The sequence below is a fragment of the Rattus norvegicus genome, chromosome 17 (assembly GCF_021556685.1).
Source record: "Rattus norvegicus strain SHRSP/BbbUtx chromosome 17, alternate assembly SHRSP_T2T, whole genome shotgun sequence".
In the NCBI taxonomy this organism is placed as follows: Eukaryota; Metazoa; Chordata; class Mammalia; order Rodentia; family Muridae; genus Rattus; species Rattus norvegicus.
Genome location: NC_141550.1, coordinates 77667606 through 77684407, shown reverse-complemented (window position 1 = coordinate 77684407; position 16802 = coordinate 77667606).

The following is a 16802-nucleotide window of genomic DNA, read 5'->3' as shown; positions in this document are numbered from 1 at the left end:
GAAGTGCAGATCTCGAACACAAGGGAGAGAGGACACTGCAGTGTGTTCCCTTCCCTGTCCAGAGTCTGGCACTAGCCCCACCCTCTGCAGTTATCATGGTGCTTTGATGATAGCGGTAATTATGGCGCTCACCATGATGCCTCTTTTATCAGATATGTATTTTCTCAGCCTATGACATTGTGGTGTCCTTGGGTCTAAAATAATTTAGAAGGCCCCATGGAATGATTCACCCTCTCTGATGTGGTATTTCCTTTGATGCGGCCTTTGTTTGCAACAGCAGGTGATACGATCTAGCCTTTCCTGGTAGCCATGACGCTCAGGAAGTGATCTGAGACTACACACAGGGTGCTGTGCCACAGTCCAGCTGTTGCCATGATGAAAACAGCTGTTTCCAGACTGAGGAGAAACAGAGCTTTGAACATCATTATTAATGTCAATAATCTTATTGCCCCAGACAATTTCCAAGGTGTTTTCTAAACAGTTTCTTTTTTTTTCCAGAAAACATAGTAGGCTTCTCTTTTCCCCCAGTGACCTACACAGTTCAAATGTAAAACTTGCAGCAGAAAACAAAAGTATTAGTTGTCTGCGACAGTAGAAGAAACGTGGCTCAGCTCTATTTGTTCCGAATGTTCACTCGCTTCTGAGGGAGATTGTTTGATGGCAACAACTGAACTTTACATAGATATTTTGTTCAGCAGTAACATGATGTCTAGGACGGTTTGTCATCTATTTGGCCATCGGAGTAAAAAAAATTGCCCCTTTAAAGGGAACTGGGAAAAGTTCATCATTTAAACATACTGGTGTGGGCATTGGGAGCTGGTTTTGCTCTGAGCTTAATGGATGAATAGTAAGGGTGAAAAGCTGGGAAAGATGCAGGTCCAATCGTGGCCAGGGTCACATTGAATGATCTGACATTAGTAATATATTATATATAATATAAACTAATATGATAGTCTGGCAGATAATCTGGTGCTGTCCTCAACCAGATGGCGAGAAATAGAGAGAGCAGACCTCCCAGGTTAATAAGCTTTGAATGTGGCCATGTGGTAGTTTGAATGGTAACGGCCTGCACAAACTCAAATATTTGAAATCTTGGTGGAACTTTTTGGGAAGGGTTAAGAGGTGTGGCCTTGTTGGAGCAGGCGTATCTTTAGAGGCTCTGACGTTTCAAAGACTTGCACCGTACCCAGCGTGTCTCTTTGCTTCATAGCTGCATCTCAGGATGTGAGCTCGCAGCAACTAAACAAGTGCCGTGCCTGTCTTGGTCTCTCCCGTGACAGACATGGACCCTAACCCTCTAAAACTGTGAGCTCCAATTTAAATAGTTTATATTTGTAAGATGCCTTACGACAATAGAAAAACAACAAAGGTAGGCCCCTAAATGGTCTTGTGTTGGAAATTGTACTACAAGTCTGTGAGTTGATAGAATTTGGAGAAAGGACACTTGGGAGGCAATTAGGTTTAGATGAGTTAATAAAGGTAGCTCCCCTTTTTATATAAAAAGAGGAAACAAAAATCTAAGCTAAAAACTAAGCTAGCCTCCTCTGTCTCTCACCATGTGATGCCCTCTGCTTTATTGAGGGATAGCCGAAACCACTCCCAAGGAATAAGCCTTGGATTTTAAAGTTTCCAGTCCCCTGGATCAGTCTTCAGTGCTGTCCATAGCATCCAGACCCAGTAATCTACAATGAACTACGGCAGCATTCAAAGGTCGCATGACAGATAGAAGCCAAGTAAGGAAAACTAAAGTTCAAGGGGGGATGGAAGAGAGCAGCATTTGCAGGTTAAAGTTGATTCTAAAAGGACTTCTCTATCACACTCTTCTTAAAAAAGTGTATTTATTTATTTTTATTGGATATTTTATGTATTTACATTTCAATTGTTATTCCTTTCCCCTTCTCCTACCTCCCTTTCCCCTGCTTCTATGAAGATGTTCCCATTGCCACCTACCCACTCCCACCTCAACACCCTGGCATTCTCCTACACTGGGGAAAGGGACCTGCACAGGACCAAGGGCCTCTCTTCCCACTGATGTTCCATAAGGCCATCCTCTGCTACGCATGTGGCTGGAACCATGGGTCTCTCCATGTGTACTCATTGGTTGGTGAGTACTCATGGTTTAGTCCCTGGGATCTCTGGGAGTTCTGGTTGGTTAATATTGTTGTTCTTCCTATGAGACTCCTTCAGCTTTCCAATGCAAACTCCCACAGCTCCTTCAGTCCTTTCCTTGACTCCTCTATTGGGGTCTCCATGCTTAGTCTGATTTTTAGCTATAAGCATCCTCATATGTATTGGTAAGGCCCTACCACACTCATTAATTCTACTTTTTTTTTTTGCTTTTGAACTTCTTGTTCTTTATCTTCATATTTTTTCATTCTCTCAAAATAATTATTCAATTTTATTCTATAGCCGGTGTTCTTTAAATGCTTGCTGCATACAGCCCATGTTTTACGGTCTAGAGGTAGTGTCTACTGTCTTTTCTCCTTACAGGATTTATAATCTAGAGTGTACACACACATAAGTATCTATGTATTAAAGTGGAATGGAAATGTCTAAGAGTCTGTCTAGCATGGTGTAAACTTCCAAGCAGAAGATATCATGCCTACAGGAGAGGCCAGAATGTGTTTCAATGGAGAAGTGGTGTTTTCATCTGGGCAGTGAGCGATGGCCAGAACTGAGTAGTAAACACATACAGAGGGAAATGCTTCAGCCAAGACTTAGCAATAAAGATAAAATCTCAGATCCAAAGAGATCAAGACAAAAGTCACCTGAGTGGAATTGGATGGTTTTACATTTTTTCTTTTCTTTTCTTTTCTTCTTTCTTTCTATCTTTTTTACATGAACTTAATTTTTCCATCCCAACTATTTGCCCCCAAAATACCGATTCTCTATTAAAACGCCATATAGTTACTGCATGAAGCTCAGCAAACATTACTTTAACATATTTAGGCTTTGTAAATAAAAAGTAGTTTTGAGAGGTATTTGATTATCTTTGTATCGTTATAGTCATATGTTTATCCTTCATACTAGCTACGACCTTCCTTACCAGTGATCATCTCTGTGCTTTTCTGTGAAGAAAGTACAACAAAACATATATAAAACTAAAAATTACTTAAAGATAACTTTCTCTGGGCCCATTTGTAGAGTATCAGTTTTATGAGTGAGCTTGATAGAGTAAGTAGACTTAAGACATGTAGGAGTCTACTATCCCTTATGTTCATTAACCATTGGGTCTCATTTTCATGAAGCACCTACTAAGCCTTTCGCCTCTGCTTATATTAGAATTGTTGATTTTTGCTTACTGCCTTTGTATATTTTCATGTATTTTGAAATTAAGTCCTTTATTAAGTGTATATATGTAGTACATGCAGTTGATTCTAATTGCATGTGGTAGTCATGGTTCATAATGTTACTCTAAATTCCTCCCCATAGACATTATGATGGGCCTATTAGCAGCCTACAAGAATGAAGGAAGGGCTCAGGGAGCCTGGCCTTTCAGTGTTGAATTATTTTGTTGCTGATAGATCCAGGGAGTAAGACAACTAAAGACTCCAAAAGATAGTTTCAAATTAATGATGACACTAATGTCCCTAGTTAAACGAATAGATCAAGAATCAAAACCAAAATTATGAGTTCAGGGAAGAGATAGGCAGAGAGAAGAGGGGATTTCTAGGGTTAGGAAATAGTAGCCATAATGCATTTTATACATGTATGAAATTCACAAAGAACTAAAAAAATTTTCACATATATGTTTATATACATGCCTATGTATATATGCATATAGTAGTAGGTCTATATATATATTTATGTGAATATGAACAACACATAGAACATATAGATGTGTAGGATACACCTACAAGTATGCGATACATGTCAAGATATGTATGCATATATTTATAGACATGTATGTATATTTATTTGAGATGAGGTCTTTCTGTGTTTCCTTCCAGGTTGTCGTTCCTCAGATTTAGAATGGTGGGATTAGAGTCATAAGCCCTCACACTCATTTATTTTAAGCCACTGAGTTTATACAGGGGCAAGATGCCAATACATCTAGCAATTATATTAGAAAGTTTACCAAATGTTTTATTATATTTTAAAATTAATCATATTTTTAACCAAGATAATGAAACATGAACACCTCCCTCCATGCCACACTGCCTAAAGTTCCCATTGTATTTAATGCTATATAACCAATTATAGACATCATGGTTTATATTGTCAGTGTCCATTTAGATTGAACCACACATCTACCATGTATTTTGCTCTTTATTGCTTCTCTAATCTCATATTTCTCATCTAGAACTGATCTTTCCTGACCAGTAAGTATACTTTAGCAATTTCTTTTAATGATTTCATGTGGGTAAAAACTCAGTCATTATTTGCCTGAAAGATTTTTTTCCTTATTATTTTCTTATGACTGAAAGAAACTTTCATCTACCACAAAGTTTTATGTGGACATTTTCAGCACACGGAAGCTATGTATCCAATAATATCTGATTTCCCATGCTTTTGTGAAATCAGCTAGGATTCTGCCTTTTAATCTTTTACTTTCAACTCATGATCTTTTTCTTTGTTTCTAGTTCTTATCTCCCATGAGGGTTCAATGATTAGTTCTCTTTGCTATATAAGAGATAATCATAGGACAGAAATCCTTTAATATTTCAGAGTCTACACAGTCACAAGTAGAGGGCAAAGGTCATGGAGGTTGGCATGCTTATAACTCTGTCTACAACAGGAAATCAATTGAAAAAAGTAGATACTTTTAAAATGATGTATAAACGTTCCCATATAAGAGGCTAAAAATGAAGAAAAATGAAGGAAATATCTATATCAATAAAAGCAATAAAGGATAGAAAATTAAGCAGGTGCAAAAGATAATAGGCACAGAGATGTCATTAAGCCTGAAGAGGTTCAGTGCTATTAGAACTCACGCCGGGTTGGAAATAAGAACAAAACTTAACGTCTCCCTTCAGACTTCTTGTCAGAGACCTCCAAGAACACATGGGAAAGCTGAATTAGGAGGTGGAGATGAACTATTTCCATAAGAAATCTCTGTAGACAAAAGCCTTCTTAGATAAGAAATGATTGGTTTGAACTACAAAATATCCAACTTATCAGATAAATGCAATTTCAAAATGTAGGTATTTATTCTAATCTGTAGACTCAAAGTATATAAGACAAAATTGGAAGAGACTACAAGAAGAAAAATCAGAAATTCATGGTCATAACCGGACATTTCAGTATGACTGTCTGTCAACAATTAATAGAAAAACTGAGAAAAAGATTTGGATATTACTAGTAGATTGATCTGCTGTATTATACAGGGTTTTGTGCCCCCAGAGCTGCAGAATACACATTTCTTTCAAGTACATATAAAAGACACATTAAATTTGATTGTGCCTTGGGTTATGAAGCAAGTTCACCAAATTTCGAGGAAATTAAATAAGGAAGAACATATTTCTGACCTCTATTGCAGTTAAGTAGAGATCTAAAGGATAATAGAAAAACCTCCTCGTGCTGGAAGTAGAGAAAAATTTTGTGTGTGTGTGTGTGTGTGTGTGTGTGTGTGTGTGTGTGTGTGTGTGTGTTATGTTAGAATAAGTCATGACTCCCAGAAACTAAGCCTACAGGAAATCCAAAGATATTTTGAAAGTAATAGTAATGGATGAACGCATAGGAAAACTTTTAACACTTTAAAGACAATACTTTAAAATTGAGGGTGTAGGTTAACAATGTTTCTTGTAAGTCTCAAATTCATGAGTACAGAGAAGGTATGGCAAAATAAACCAAGGGAACAAAATTAAAAAGATCACCAGGAAAAGTAGAAACTGATGAACGATCACAGAAAGACGGTAACCGCTGGGGGTGGGAGGAAGAAAAGAGGGAAAACAAAATAACAACAAAAGAGAAAAACCCATATCAATAATCCTCTAGTCCTTCCTATGGGGTTGCAAACCCCTTCAGCTCCTTCAGTCCTTCCTCTAACAACCATATAAACCAAGCAGACCACCCATCCAAATCTCCTAGGGAATAAAAGACCAAGCAAAGAGTACACATGGAGGAACCCATGGCTCCAGCTGCATATGTAGCAGAGGATGGCCTTGTTGGGCATCAATGGGAGGGGAGACCCCTGATCCTGTGGAGGCTGGATGCCCCAGTGTAGGGGAATGCTAGAATGCTGAGGCAGGAGTGGGTGGGTGGGGGAGCACCTTCATGGAAGTAGGGGGGGAGGGGATAGGGGGTTTGCAGAGGGGAAGCTGGGAAGGGGGATAACATTTGAAATGTAAATAAATAAAATAACCAATTATAAAAAGAGATGTTCAAAAAATATAATCCTCTAGTGTACAAGGACAACCTGGAATAAAGAACACAGGCCTGGAACTACAGATACGAATATGGAAAGCATTGCAGCAGGAAAAAAGAAAAAGCATAATTACGTACCAGTACATGTGAAAATCAGAGAGACTGGTACCTGTTTCTTCCCAAAATAAATGGTTGGGTTTCAGTGTGAAAGGCCTTGCTGTATTGACAAGAGTGGTCGGAAGGCAGGTGCTGGGACCCAGAGAGGCGATCGGGAAGAACTGAGAAAAAAACCAATGCTGAGAACAAATTCTAGGGCCCAGGGAAGTGGAGGGATAAATGGCCGGGAGCTGAGGTGTCATATTTGAAGACTGATGGGTACCCTTCTCACGCAGACAAGAACCTGGAGACTGAAGGGCAGTTGAGGACTGCTAAGGAGACATGCTTAGCAAGGCGAAAGAGATGGAAAAGAGTGTGGACCAATGTCAGAGTGGCTTCGGCTAGGTGTGTAACAGTTACACACACAGCAGCCTTGAGGCCATCAGAATGGACAGGCTACAGTGACATTTGCAGATTGATAATCATCGGGAATTCTCTTCTGGTTATATGGTAATGGATGAGAAAACTAAATAATACCAAGATTAAAAATATCCCAAATTATTCTGTAATTTAAACATAATTGAAAGTGAACTCCCTACATGGTTTTGGTTAAATTTGACCATCTGGATACTGAATTTGCCAAGCAAAACAAACAAGGCCAACGTTGGAGTAAAATGTCATGTGTGTGTGTGTGTGGTGTGTGTGTGTGTGTGTATGTATTTGTCTGTGTGTCTGTGTGTCTGTGTGTATTAGAGTATGGTCTACCATATACTAGCATTTGTTTTATACCTGGAGCAGACACGGTAATTTAATATTACCTTATAATTAGTAAGATAGAAAAATAACAGATCCTGAAACAGACAAAAGTGAGCAAAGGGACCAAGCATGAGAGAATCGCTGTTGTGAAGTTCTGGGAAAGAAAAGATTATTTAGTAAGTTATTTGAGACGGTAAGTGGTATCTATACTAAACGTGAGTCATAGGATTAAATTGTACACATATCAAAGACCTACACTTAAACATAATACTTTGGTCAGTCCAAAAACAAATTGAGATTTGCTTATTTTTTTCCCAAGTCTCCTCATGAGTCTTCTGAAGCCGGAAGTTTTTCAGCTTCAGTGCTCTGGGTCTGTAGGTCTGCCTCATGCCCTAAATAGATACAGAAATAGCATGGGTGATGTTAGTATCTGACTCTTCCCTCTTCTGTATACCTTACTCGCTTTGAAAAAATCCGATTAAAAAGAACATATCGTGTTTTAGATATTATATATGTGATACGATCACATGCATCTATATCCTAAATGAAGCAGTTTACAACCTGTGCATTGGTAGGTATATGATGGACCATAAAGAGACTTCTGTCAGCCTCTTTAGCAATGGAATGGTTAGAAAAAAGGAATTCTTTTGTTAGAAAATTCCTCCATGGAACTTTTCTTTTCCCCTTGTTCAGCCCTTCTCTCTTCCTGTCTTTGGTCCTTTCCTTGCCCTACTCCAAGCCCCAGAAGATGAACAGAGTCTGGCAGTCTTTGAACCCAACAGGAGCTTTACAGGCGAGCGGCTGGAGCAGAGACACAGGGACCTTTGTGATTTTTGCCTTTGGACCCTGCAGCATTTGTCAAAATTTTTTTCTGAATAGAGCTCCAAACACTTTGCTTTGAATTTTATGAGGTCCTTAGATCTCGCCACAGAAATCCTTCCCAAAGTACTTCCAGCTAGATAATGATGTCTGAAGACTCCCACCCGCTCCAAGGCCACCCATTCTTCACCTGGACGTGTTGGATTGCGGCTGGTTCTTGATCTTTATTTCTGAAACCGAACTTCAGGTTATGAAATACCGAGGGCATTTAATTAGCAATCGCCACGTGCACGCTTTCCAAAGACGCCACTTCTTTCTTCTACATAATCCCACCCCAAAGTGTGCTCATTTAAGAGCAAGGGGGACAAATTTAAGTGAACATAAAGGACAAGATCTCATTTCCTTCTGTCATTTATCTTTAGCCAGGGCTCTGGAAGCTTGTTAGCCGACTTCTCTTTTCTGTCCTCTTTTGTTGCTCCCAAACCTGCTGAATATTTCTGTTAAGCCACCATATGTCTGTTTCTATGGATAGTACCTCATTTGTATGAGCTGCCTGGAAAGGCCTCGAGACTCTCGCTAGAATCAAGAGTTAGACTGATCAAAATCAGGAGAGCTGGCAGTGTGAAGAATTGTCAATTTTAATGGTAAAATTAGTAGGTTATGTCACCAAACTGCAGACAAGGACTTGGGATGAGGTCATGTAGGTGTTTTGTTCTTCGTGTGTGTGTGGGTGCACACGTGCTTTCCTCAATAAACTAGTATATAACCCACAGGTGGATGTTTAGAGAAAAGCAGAAAATTAGAAGGCAAATGTTGAAATGGAAGCCTATGTGTTTGAAATAGGCAGTGAGGGCTTGCCTATTGGTTTTAATATAGAGGCAAAGTATGGTCTTATCCTTGGGAGGTGACAAGAGGTCATAACTAACCTGTATTGACATAGCCTATCCTCTCCCTGATATAAAATTTCTACAAGCAGAAAGACTTATATGAATATAATCTAAACAATACTTAAATATCTATCCATCACGTTCCCTCTGCCATGAGTTCCCCAAAATGTACTGAAATTTGAGTGAAGGGAAAAGGTGTCTACAATCTGGACTTGTGAAGTTGTAAAATGTGAGCCCTGGTCCAGCAGGGAGGTTCTTTATAGAAGGTGAAGGAGAATGGACCTTGGGTAGCAGCGAAGCTGAGCCTGATCCTACCAGCTCTTTCTACACAACAACTTTTAGGAAGCATTTACAGCTGAGAAAACTCTCAGTGAAATTGTTCTGCAGTTCAACTAGCTGCTAATTAAACAACCCACATTGACCCCAAAATTACATATGGAATGAACTGGCCGCCATTGGATGCCAGAGGGAAGCAAACGCTAACATAAAATATAACTATAGTAATATCGTGCAAATTGAATTTCTACACAGACCCAATATTTCACTCAGAGCATCTAATAATTTTGCATTTGAACTGGTTAACATGCCTGATGTCTGGAATAAAGCAACGGAGAGGTTAATATTAAGTTGTGTGCAAATTATACAGAAACTAAAAGTAAGGAGCATAGGGGTTGGCATACGAATGTGGGCCTCAAGGGACGATGCCATCCTGATAATATTAAGGCATTCATTTTCCACCAGTGCTTTTGTATACCGTCCACGGGTTATGAGAACGTGAATATTATCTCTGAGTCACTCCTCTGGCTTTTTGTTAATTCACATAATGTGGATCACATGTTGCAGGATCATCATTATGGGATAAATCCTGTATTTAAGAAGATGGCTTCCTCCAGGGTTTCTGAGATATCTGGTTTTATTTCTTTTATTGGAAAGCATCAGTACATACTATATACATACTGTATTTTCCAGATATTTTTTCTAGGCACGTTTAAATGGAACGAATATTATCAGGTTGTATACTCTAAGAAAAGATTTAGGGTGTAGCATCTTTTGCGGTTGCTAGGAACTCATTACGTAGCTGAGACCAGTGTGGAACGTAGGATCCTGCAGCTCTTGCCTCTTGGGTACTGGGAATGCAGGCCTGTGCTGCAGTATCCAGGTAGAAATCGAATCCTCACGTTAGTGATTGCATTGGTTTGGTAAGAAAGGAAGAGGCACACACATTTAAATTACATCCCCAAGAAAGGACCCTAGAGAGAAAATTAAGGCCTCCGAGTCAGGTACAGCTCACGTGGCTAATTGTGATAGAAATAAAAAACAGAAAATGCCTTTGTGCTGACCTGGCAGTGACTCACTCACTGTTCATGAACAAATGTCGCCACTGGTCTATGAAGGGACAAAGTACAACTTTTTATTTTCCCTGCAACCTGAGATCACGGAGAATATTGAGGTGGACACCTGTAAAATTTCTGGAGGGTGAAAAATTAACCAGGTTGATGGTGACAGAAACATCCTCAGACAGACGCAGGGAGGGTTTAATATGGTACCTCTGTCCTTGCCATGAATTCTAGATATTAGCAATGGAGACTGAAGAGAACGCCAGAATTAAAGCTTATGACTTTAATCCTTTTGGATCAGGGTTACTTCACTCAAGATGATATTTTCTAGCTCCATCCATCTGCCTGTAAATTTCATGAAGTCATTGTTTTTAATAGCTGTTTTAATGCCATTCTTCTATTGAGGGGCATCTGGGCTGTTTCCAGCTTTTGGTTGTTGTAAATAAGGCTGCTAGGAACATAGCAAAGGATTGCCTTGTATGGCATCAACGGGAGGGGAAGACCTTTGTCCTGTGGAGGCTTGATGCTCCATGTAGGGGATGCTAGAGGGGAGAGGCAGGAGTGGGTGGGTGGGGGAGCATGGCATGCTCTTAGGGGCATAGAGGAGGGAGGATGGGATAGGGGTTTGTGGAGGGGAGACAAGGAAAGGGGACAACATTTGTAATGTAAATAAATAAAATGATCAATTAAAATAAAGACTTTGATCTTCTTAAATAAGGTTTGTTCCTTGGGATATAATACGATAAAGGTGTGGCAAAATCTTAATTTTGTTTTCACTTACATTATATCCCATTAACTGTCTCAGCCAAAACATCATCATCATCAACAAGAACAAGAACAACAAAACAAGAACAAAAAACCAACACACAACAAAAAATCAAACCATGAGCTATATAGGTACACCCTAGAGAACAGAAAGGCATGATTGTTTGCAGAAATCCACCAGTTATAGAACTACATGAAAGGCCCATCAGCTTACATTAAAAATTATAAGAACTTCTTGATGTTAGTAATATTTTAAAATTACCATACAACCAAAGAAGTAATGAGATATTAAAATACTGCCACCTAGTTGCATGGCTGTTAAAAATATGTTCTCCCAGTTTGCACAACCAATGAGTAAAAGACCTCTCATTGGAGCCTCGAATCTATTTGCTAATCATTCTCTCTCTCTCTCTCTCTCTCTCTCTCTCTCTCTCTCTCTCTCTCTGTCCCTCCCTCCCTTCCTCCCTCCTTCTCTCTCTCTCTCTCTCTCTCTCTCTCTCTCTCTGCATGTCTATGTATGTGAACATATTTATCAAAGCTACTTACATTAGTAGAATTGTACAAATGATGCCTTTGACAACTGTACTATTCTCAATCAAGTGCAGAGAGGAAAATTTCTGTGCATATAAGATATGGATCCTGATCATGTACAGGTGGCCTTATAAGCTCTCTTTTGAACCCTAAACCTATGTACATAATTATGCATGGGACTGATCTACCACATGCCTCCCCATTACAAAGCCAGCACATGCAGATCTATCTATTTTTCCCATGACTGGATTTCAGTGACTTGCCATTCATTCAGGAATCTAGAATTGTCTTCGAGTTATCCTTGTGAATATTAAATACTCCTTCAATAAACATGCCAGCCTTTCTGCTTTCTAATTGCTTCCCAAATACCCTAAGGCAAACCCCTTTCTAAGGAGGTGAAAGCTGAAAATAGAGACATGAACGTGAGCAATTTATCCAGAGGTGACACAGGGGACAGATAAAGCAGGCCGGAAACAGTCTTAGGAAGACCTTTCACATCGTGTTATAGATCTGACATTTGTGGGAGGATGGAGGATTGGGCAGGAAGACCTAGGGAAGTCGAGGAAAACCCAAGAGGAACTCAGGATTCAGGATCAGGCACATGAGAGTCCTGAGTTGGCCAAATCTTCATGTTACTGTTGTGGTTAGTCAGTGGCTTGGAGCTATTTGAATAGAATAAATATAATCTCATATTTGAATAGAATAAGTATAATCTCATATTTGAGTTGCATGTCAAGTTATTTCTTGAATTGAGCACAACATAAGTACTTCAATAGCTGTCAATGTATCTTCTTTCCTTCTGTCCTTGCTGCTAAGGAATTGAGCCATCCTCAAGGCTTTTGCTCAGCTCTACGAACCCTAAGTTCTCTCCATAAATTCAGATAACTGTACCATTATCATAACTGATCCTTCAAACTGTACTAAGTTAATCTACCAGATCCATACTCTAAATTTGGGAATGGTAGCGCCTGCCTATAATCCTGCCAGGCAGGAGGTAGAGGCTGGAAGAGCAGAGGTTTAAGACTACTTGCAGCTCCCCCGTGAGTTCAAAGGTTAGCCTGAGCTAGCCTGTGAACTACATGAGATCTTGGTCCAAGAAAACAATGGAGACAAATACCCTCCATAATGACATCACAGTCATCATTATGAAGGAGTAAGTGGAAAAGATCTAGGGAATTCTCTCTTAAAATAGGTCACATGATGGTACCATGACAAGTGAACAAGGCAGGTCCTTCTGGATTGCATTTATGCTCGTTTTGCCCATGTTTGCCAAAACTCCTGCCCCATGACATGGCCCCTAACTGCTTTGGGTGGAGTCTCTATGTTTTTGTCTGCCTGTTGCCCACGATGCTATCTTTGTGCTACAGATATGCTGAAACTGTATCCTCGTCTCTAAGACTACACCGAGTACATCACTCAGCTAAGTGCTTCATGTATGCACCGTGACCACATTAGATAATACCGGTGAGTGAGGAACCTCACTGAAAATTAATCACAGGGATTAACCTATTCTATGGTCTAAACTTTGGAATTAAAAAGAAATTACCCTACAATCCCCATAGCCAATAACTACAGCATTAACTAAAAAAAAAATGCAGCACTAACTAAGCAAAGATACAAACATCTTTGCTTATAGTTAAGGTCATCAATACATTTAGGAATTTGAAAATCCTATCCTTAGTCATCAAGACATTTGAGAATATTTGATAATTCATTTATACTTGGTTGTATAACCTTCACTTCATTCAATTTCATTTTTGGTGATCTATACCTTGCGCATCATACCTAAGAGGAAAAGCACCAGCACCCGATGTTCCAATGTTCCTAATGATGACGATCGCCATAAAATGGAATGAAAATGCTATTTAAGAAATGTGTTTACAGGCTTCTGGTCATTACATACACAACCGCTTTATAGCTCTTTATTCATGTGAGATATCTTTACACAAATCTATGCTTATATTGTCCTCCATAAGATATAACATCCTTAAATTTAGGCTTTCCCTGAGATTCTGTCTTCCAGTAAAAAGAAAATGGTTGCTATTTTAAAGTGATCTTGTTATTGAAAAAGATCAGTTTCGCAGGCAGTTATCTGCATAGATACTTCTATTTTTCACTTAAATAATAGTCTATACAACATTGCTGTGGTCTGAGGAGAACATGAGGTAGAAAGGTGTAAGAGGAAGTAAAGAGAGAAGCTGAGACTCGATGCCTATCAGATTCAGAACAAAATCCTTGGAGGGTGGAAGAATGTAATTGGCCGGGTAGGAGAAAGAAAATTATGGTAGGGAGTTGGGAGTGTGAAGAAAGACAGCTCTATTGGCGCAAAGCACTTGCTTTCCAAGCTGCAGGACTTCAGTTCGAATGCCCAGAGTGCACAGAAGAGGCTGCCCATCTTCAAATGCACACTTAGAACCCTAGTAATTAGGGCAGTGGGCAGAGACAGGAGAACTTGCTGGACATTCTCCTTTGGCACCTGCACTTGGATGTAGGTCTGTTTGCCCACTTACATGTACGTGCATACATAGTTCATACAACATTAATTAATCAATCAATTAATTAACTAGGGCTAGTTGGGTCAAGTGTTAGAGAAACTACAGAGAAGATAACAATTGCTTATTCCTAACTGTTCTCTCTACTCACAAAACCATATCCAGTACATTAGCATAGTTCCACTATATCTCCCTTTTGGAGCCCACCTTTCTCAAGTCCTTCTAAACAAAGCCCAGTCCTGTCCCCATTCATTCTTTCCCCTTCTGCCCAAATCCTTAAACTCTGCCACGTATATTGACTTTGAAGCTCTCCCAAATTAGTTTTGGTTTGCTCCTAAATATCTCTGCCATTTGGTCTCAGTGCAAACATCCTGCCAAAGCTAACCATCCATAAATATTAATGAATGTCTATTAAGTGTCTAGAGGCACTAGGGCATGAAGATTAATAAGATGTATTCCTGTGCTCGCTTCGGCAGCACATATACTAAAATAAGATGTATTCCTGCCATCGCAAAGTTTCCAACTCGAGACAAGTGTAGAAGAACGTGCTTTTGAAGGAGGCACTCAGGTAATGGATGCATCTTTAAAAAGCATTTATTACCAAGAGTATATTTCAGATCACATTAAATTGCACAAAGAACAGTCATCACAAATTTAAGCACTTGCAGAGGAAAAATCAGACTCCTACAGGCGTGGCTAAAGTTTAACTGTTAGACTTAGTTTCAAAGTCAATAATGTGCCCCTCTTGGCATAACAATTCCAAAGAGTCAGAGATGATATTTGTACAAAGAGAATGCATTAAACATCTGCCTTACGTAAACAAATAAGAAAAGGCATGGTAAACAATAGTCCCCTACCGTGTATACCTTAGAAATTGATTTTTATTTTGTTGTTTGATTACACTATAGCAATTTGGTTTCCAACCAACCTTGGTTCAATGGGATTTTTACCTGAAACGGATTTTAAGCTAATGGCTTATTATACCAAGTCTCATCTAGCCTGTTTTTTTTCTAACATGTAATACAATAAGACAGGATTATTTTTCATGAGAGTGAAGTAATATGCTTATGTTCTGTAATACTCTCTGAGATTACATGAATGTACATGCACGTGTTTTAAGGACTAATTTATTTTTTATATATAAAAAATGGTGCAATCTCAATGCCAGGAGCTGAACACAGCTGAAATTACAATATGGAAAACGAGAACACGAGTTCACATAGAAGTGGTGAGCTGTTTTAATACAGTACAGAGTTGCCTAGGTCTACTCCTGGAGAACAGAACCAGGACTGTCCCTCGTGCTATAGACACAGTGATTGACTGGGGGATGCAGGCAGGAGCTGAAATAGCACATGCTAACCCAGGATGAAGGGTAGCCTGTTCTCTCATCATTGACTCTGAAGGGTAACCCCACAGTTGGACATTTTGGCACCACAGGTTATTTGACCAGTTTCTATGAATGAAAGTTTGGAGTACTTCAAAAGTAGTCTGCCATAATCAGGACTAGGTATCTGAAAATAATAGCATAGACCAGGGTTCTAGACACGCTAAACAAACAGATAAGACAATATCCCTTTCTGTTCTCAGAGATTACACATTTAGTTCCTTGCTTAATTTACCAGGGTTTGTTCTTCCTTTGCTTGGTGAAAGTTTCTTTTGCAACACAGAGCAAATCTGAAAATTTCTCGAAAGTCAAATCTCTATTTTTTTGTGGTCATCTCATGAACTTGTGGGTCCTCATGTTTATAAGAATTCTCAGTGACCCCCTGCAAACCCCACTATGACCACAAACTTGTATCCAATTTCTGATTTCTTTAACCAAAGATTAACTCTTTTGAGATTATCAGAGTCCCTAAGCGATGGTTCTCACTTACCCTAATGCTACGACCCTTTATTACAGTTCTTCATGTTATGGTGAACTCCAACCATAAAATTACTTCATTGCTACTTCATAACAATAATTTTGCTACTGAAATGAATCATAATATAAATATCTGATACACAGGATATCTGATTTGCGACCCCCATGAAAGGGTTATTCAATGCCCAAAGGGGTCATGACCCGCAGGAGGAAAACTGCTGCTCTAAAGGAGTACCTTGTTATCATGTCAGATAATAAGGAGACTTCTCTTATCTTTTGGCTATTATCATCAAGATTTATATCAAATTTGGCCTGGAGGACTCTGCTAAAATAGACATGGGCCAACATGGTTCTGTTCTGTGAGCATCCTGGTTAAGGTCTTACACTTCTTGGGTTAGATGCAAAGAGTTGGGAGAACCAAAAGTCAGGAGACAGAAGCATTGCTTACAGATCTCCAGGAGGGTAGGGGAGTCACCTGGATTTTGTTCCAAAGCAGCTGTAGCTGAGAGGACTGTAAGGACACCAGAGAGACAGGAAGGGTAAGGTCATGGCCTTACGAAGCTATCCAGGCTCTCTTGCTTACATTTTCCCACGACGCTTGATTGGCTGGTTTAAAGTAAGTACCTGTGTTGAAGACTTGTTCACACTTTTCGGTGTTTGCTGTTAAGTTTCTTATTGCCAGCAGCTGTGGGACATTGTTGTACTTTGTTTCAGGGAAAGGAGAAACAAGTGGATTCTCTGGGAAACACCACATGGGAGGGAAAATTTAGCAGGCCCAAGATGTCCAGATATGACTGGGTTTCAAACAGTTTAAATCAGGTCTAAGATGGATCCTATGGCAGTAACTGGAGGACTCTCCTCTGGGACATTATCCTTATTTGGGGATGAGCCAATCACCAATAATATTGATTTGTCAACTAGGCTCAAAGGTCTTCTTCCACCCAGAATTATT